The sequence below is a fragment of the Phasianus colchicus genome, unplaced genomic scaffold (assembly GCF_987193195.1).
Source record: "Phasianus colchicus unplaced genomic scaffold, bPhaCol1.hap1.1 HAP1_SCAFFOLD_66, whole genome shotgun sequence".
NCBI classification, from domain to species: domain Eukaryota; kingdom Metazoa; phylum Chordata; class Aves; order Galliformes; family Phasianidae; genus Phasianus; species Phasianus colchicus.
In genome coordinates, this window is record NW_028325240.1 from 67,473 (window position 1) to 73,638 (window position 6,166).

The following is a 6,166-nucleotide window of genomic DNA, read 5'->3' on the forward strand; positions in this document are numbered from 1 at the left end:
ATGCCACTTTTCCCTTGGAAATTTCACCTTCTCTTCCAAAAAGAGGAGATTTGCTCCCAGAAATACCCCTTCTCTTACAACTGCCACACGCTTTCTCCCCAAAAAGCCTCCATGACAATGCCAAATGGGACACTTGCAGCCAAGAAGAGGACACCTTCTCTCAGAAAGACCACTTTTCTCCCCAAGAGAGGAGATTTTCTCCCAATTGGATGACATTTGCTGTAAGAAAGACCCGTTTTCTTCCCTCAAGAGGACATTGTCTTTCCCACTGAGGACATTTTCTCCCAGAAGTGCCGCTACTCTGTGAAACACCTCCATTTCCTCCCAAATCTACTCCATGACACGCCTCAGGATGACACTTACTCCCCGATTTGGGGCATTTTCTCCCAGAAATACCACTTCTCTCCCAAAGGGATGGCCTTTTCCCTCTCTAGCATCTGTTTCCTCACCAATACCTGGCATTTTCTCCCAGAAACACCAGCTTTCTCACAGATACATCACCTTCCCCCCCCCACATCAGACCTCTTCTCCCAGAAATACCAGGACTCTGCTGAATATTTCCCATTTCCTCCGGAACATACAGCATTACACTCCGCAAGAGGACAGTTTCTTTCAGAAATGTGGCATTTTATCACAGATACACCGTTTTTATGCCCAGTAGAGCTCCCTTTCTCCCAGAAATAGCACTGCTCTTAGGAAAAGCTCCCATTTTCTAACCAAAATGCTGCTTTACACTCCTCAAGATCACACTTACCCCCATCAAGATGGCAGTGTCACAGAAATACCAGCTTCTGCCCCCAAAATGGGACTTTGGCTCTCCAAAACAAGACATTTTCTCCCAGAAATACCAGGACTCTTAGAAATACCTCACGTTTCATCTCAAGAATACTGCTTTCCACTCCTCAAGATCACACTGACTCCCATCACAATGGCCTTTTCTCCCACATACACCAGCTTTCTCCCAAATACACGACATTTTCTCCCACATACACCCGTTTTCTCCCAAAGATGGGACATATTCTCCCAGAAATGCCAGCTTATTCTTTAAAAAACAGCCTTTTTTTCCCAAAATACCAGCTTTCTCACAAACACCTGTCATTTTCCAACCAAGTCTGCTACTATCTCCCAGAAACAGCCGGTTTCCGAGAAATACCTGACGTTTGCTCTCCCAAATACTACTTGACACTCCTCCAGAGGACATTGTCTCCCCTTTTTACCACGTTGTCTCCCCAAGAGACCACTTGGCACACCAAAAAGACCACCGTTGCTCTCCAGTACAAGTTCTTCTTCCCCACCGGTTCCCACTTTTCTCCCCCAGCTATGTCATTTCCTCCCAGAAATGCCACTTTTCCCTTGGAAATTTCACCTTCTCTTCCAAAAAGAGGAGATTTGCTCCCAGAAATACCCCTTCTCTTACAACTGCCACACGCTTTCTCCCCAAAAAGCCTCCATGACAATGCCAAATGGGACACTTGCAGCCAAGAAGAGGACACCTTCTCTCAGAAAGACCACTTTTCTCCCCAAGAGAGGAGATTTTCTCCCAATTGGATGACATTTGCTGTAAGAAAGACCCGTTTTCTTCCCTCAAGAGGACATTGTCTTTCCCACTGAGGACATTTTCTCCCAGAAGTGCCGCTACTCTGTGAAACACCTCCATTTCCTCCCAAATCTACTCCATGACACGCCTCAGGATGACACTTACTCCCCGATTTGGGGCATTTTCTCCCAGAAATACCACTTCTCTCCCAAAGGGATGGCCTTTTCCCTCTCTAGCATCTGTTTCCTCACCAATACCTGGCATTTTCTCCCAGAAACACCAGCTTTCTCACAGATACATCACCTTCCCCCCCCCACATCAGACCTCTTCTCCCAGAAATACCAGGACTCTGCTGAATATTTCCCATTTCCTCCGGAACATACAGCATTACACTCCGCAAGAGGACAGTTTCTTTCAGAAATGTGGCATTTTATCACAGATACACCGTTTTTATGCCCAGTAGAGCTCCTTTTCTCCCAGAAATAGCACTGCTCTTAGGAAGAGCTCCCATTTTCTAACCAAAATGCTGCTTTACACTCCTCAAGATCACACTTACCCCCATCAAGATGGCAGTGTCACAGAAATACCAGCTTCTGCCCCCAAAATGGGACTTTGGCTCTCCAAAACAAGACATTTTCTCCCAGAAATACCAGGACTCTTAGAAATACCTCACGTTTCATCTCAAGAATACTGCTTTCCACTCCTCAAGATCACACTGACTCCCATCACAATGGCCTTTTCTCCCACATACACCAGCTTTCTCCCAAATACACGACATTTTCTCCCACATACACCCGTTTTCTCCCAAAGATGGGACATATTCTCCCAGAAATGCCAGCTTATTCTTTAAAAAACGGCCTTTTTTCCCCAAAATACCAGCTTTCTCACAAACACCTGTCATTTTCCAACCAAGTCTGCTACTATCTCCCAGAAACAGCCGGTTTCCGAGAAATACCTGACGTTTGCTCTCCCAAATACTACTTGACACTCCTCCAGAGGACATTGTCTCCCCTATTTACCACGTTGTCTCCCCAAGAGACCACTTGGCACACCAAAAAGACCACCGTTGCTCTCCAGTACAAGATCTTCTTTCCCACCGGTTCCCACTTTTCTCCCCCAGCTATGTCATTTCCTCCCAGAAATGCCACTTTTCCCTTGGAAATTTCACCTTCTCTTCCAAAAAGAGGAGATTTGCTCCCAGAAATACCCCTTCTCTTACAACTGCCACACGCTTTCTCCCCAAAAAGCCTCCATGACAATGCCAAATGGGACACTTGCAGCCAAGAAGAGGACACCTTCTCTCAGAAAGACCACTTTTCTCCCCAAGAGAGGAGATTTTCTCCCAATTGGATGACATTTGCTGTAAGAAAGACCCGTTTTCTTCCCTCAAGAGGACATTGTCTTTCCCACTGAGGACATTTTCTCCCAGAAGTGCCGCTACTCTGTGAAACACCTCCATTTCCTCCCAAATCTACTCCATGACACGCCTCAGGATGACACTTACTCCCCGATTTGGGGCATTTTCTCCCAGAAATACCACTTCTCTCCCAAAGGGATGGCCTTTTCCCTCTCTAGCATCTGTTTCCTCACCAATACCTGGCATTTTCTCCCAGAAACACCAGCTTTCTCACAGATACATCACCTTCCCCCCCCCACATCAGACCTCTTCTCCCAGAAATACCAGGACTCTGCTGAATATTTCCCATTTCCTCCGGAACATACAGCATTACACTCCGCAAGAGGACAGTTTCTTTCAGAAATGTGGCATTTTATCACAGATACACCGTTTTTATGCCCAGTAGAGCTCCTTTTCTCCCAGAAATAGCACTGCTCTTAGGAAGAGCTCCCATTTTCTAACCAAAATGCTGCTTTACACTCCTCAAGATCACACTTACCCCCATCAAGATGGCAGTGTCACAGAAATACCAGCTTCTGCCCCCAAAATGGGACTTTGGCTCTCCAAAACAAGACATTTTCTCCCAGAAATACCAGGACTCTTAGAAATACCTCACGTTTCATCTCAAGAATACTGCTTTCCACTCCTCAAGATCACACTGACTCCCATCACAATGGCCTTGTCTCCCACATACACCAGCTTTCTCCCAAATACACGACATTTTCTCCCACATACACCCGTTTTCTCCCAAAGATGGGACATATTCTCCCAGAAATGCCAGCTTATTCTTTAAAAAACGGCCTTTTTTCCCCAAAATACCAGCTTTCTCACAAACACCTGTCATTTTCCAACCAAGTCTGCTACTATCTCCCAGAAACAGCCGGTTTCCGAGAAATACCTGACGTTTGCTCTCCCAAATACTACTTGACACTCCTCCAGAGGACATTGTCTCCCCTATTTACCACGTTGTCTCCCCAAGAGACCACTTGGCACACCAAAAAGACCACCGTTGCTCTCCAGTACAAGATCTTCTTTCCCACCGGTTCCCACTTTTCTCCCCCAGCTATGTCATTTCCTCCCAGAAATGCCACTTTTCCCTTGGAAATTTCACCTTCTCTTCCAAAAAGAGGAGATTTGCTCCCAGAAATACCCCTTCTCTTACAACTGCCACACGCTTTCTCCCCAAAAAGCCTCCATGACAATGCCAAATGGGACACTTGCAGCCAAGAAGAGGACACCTTCTCTCAGAAAGACCACTTTTCTCCCCAAGAGAGGAGATTTTCTCCCAATTGGATGACATTTGCTGTAAGAAAGACCTGTTTTCTTCCCTCAAGAGGACATTGTCTTTCCCACTGAGGACATTTTCTCCCAGAAGTGCCGCTACTCTGTGAAACACCTCCATTTCCTCCCAAATCTACTCCATGACACGCCTCAGGATGACACTTACTCCCCGATTTGGGGCATTTTCTCCCAGAAATACCACTTCTCTCCCAAAGGGATGGCCTTTTCCCTCTCTAGCATCTGTTTCCTCACCAATACCTGGCATTTTCTCCCAGAAACACCAGCTTTCTCACAGATACATCACCTTCCCCCCCCCACATCAGACCTCTTCTCCCAGAAATACCAGGACTCTGCTGAATATTTCCCATTTCCTCCGGAACATACAGCATTACACTCCGCAAGAGGACAGTTTCTTTCAGAAATGTGGCATTTTATCACAGATACACCATTTTTATGCCCAGTAGAGCTCCTTTTCTCCCAGAAATAGCACTGCTCTTAGCAAGAGCTCCCATTTTCTAACCAAAATGCTGCTTTACACTCCTCAAGATCACACTTACCCCCATCAAGATGGCAGTGTCACAGAAATACCAGCTTCTGCCCCCAAAATGGGACTTTGGCTCTCCAAAACAAGACATTTTCTCCCAGAAATACCAGGACTCTTAGAAATACCTCACGTTTCATCTCAAGAATACTGCTTTCCACTCCTCAAGATCACACTGACTCCCATCACAATGGCCTTGTCTCCCACATACACCAGCTTTCTCCCAAATACACGACATTTTCTCCCACATACACCCGTTTTCTCCCAAAGATGGGACATATTCTCCCAGAAATGCCAGCTTATTCTTTAAAAAATGGCCTTTTTTCCCCAAAATACCAGCTTTCTCACAAACACCTGTCATTTTCCAACCAAGTCTGCTACTATCTCCCAGAAACAGCCGGTTTCCGAGAAATACCTGACGTTTGCTCTCCCAAATGCTACTTGACACTCCTCCAGAGGACATTGTCTCCCCTATTTACCACGTTGTCTCCCCAAGAGACCACTTGGCACACCAAAAAGACCACCGTTGCTCTCCAGTACAAGATCTTCTTTCCCACCGGTTCCCACTTTTCTCCCCCAGCTATGTCATTTCCTCCCAGAAATGCCACTTTTCCCTTGGAAATTTCACCTTCTCTTCCAAAAAGAGGAGATTTGCTCCCAGAAATACCCCTTCTCTTACAACTGCCACACGCTTTCTCCCCAAAAAGCCTCCATGACAATGCCAAATGGGACACTTGCAGCCAAGAAGAGGACACCTTCTCTCAGAAAGACCACTTTTCTCCCCAAGAGAGGAGATTTTCTCCCAATTGGATGACATTTGCTGTAAGAAAGACCCGTTTTCTTCCCTCAAGAGGACATTGTCTTTCCCACTGAGGACATTTTCTCCCAGAAGTGCCGCTACTCTGTGAAACACCTCCATTTCCTCCCAAATCTACTCCATGACACGCCTCAGGATGACACTTACTCCCCGATTTGGGGCATTTTCTCCCAGAAATACCACTTCTCTCCCAAAGGGATGGCCTTTTCCCTCTCTAGCATCTGTTTCCTCACCAATACCTGGCATTTTCTCCCAGAAACACCAGCTTTCTCACAGATACATCACCTTCCCCCCCCCACATCAGACCTCTTCTCCCAGAAATACCAGGACTCTGCTGAATATTTCCCATTTCCTCCGGAACATACAATATTACACTCCGCAAGAGGACAGTTTCTTTCAGAAATGTGGCATTTTATCACAGATACACCGTTTTTATGCCCAGTAGAGCTCCTTTTCTCCCAGAAATAGCACTGCTCTTAGGAAGAGCTCCCATTTTCTAACCAAAATGCTGCTTTACACTCCTCAAGATCACACTTACCCCCATCAAGATGGCAGTGTCACAGAAATACCAGCTTCTGCCCCCAAAATGGGACT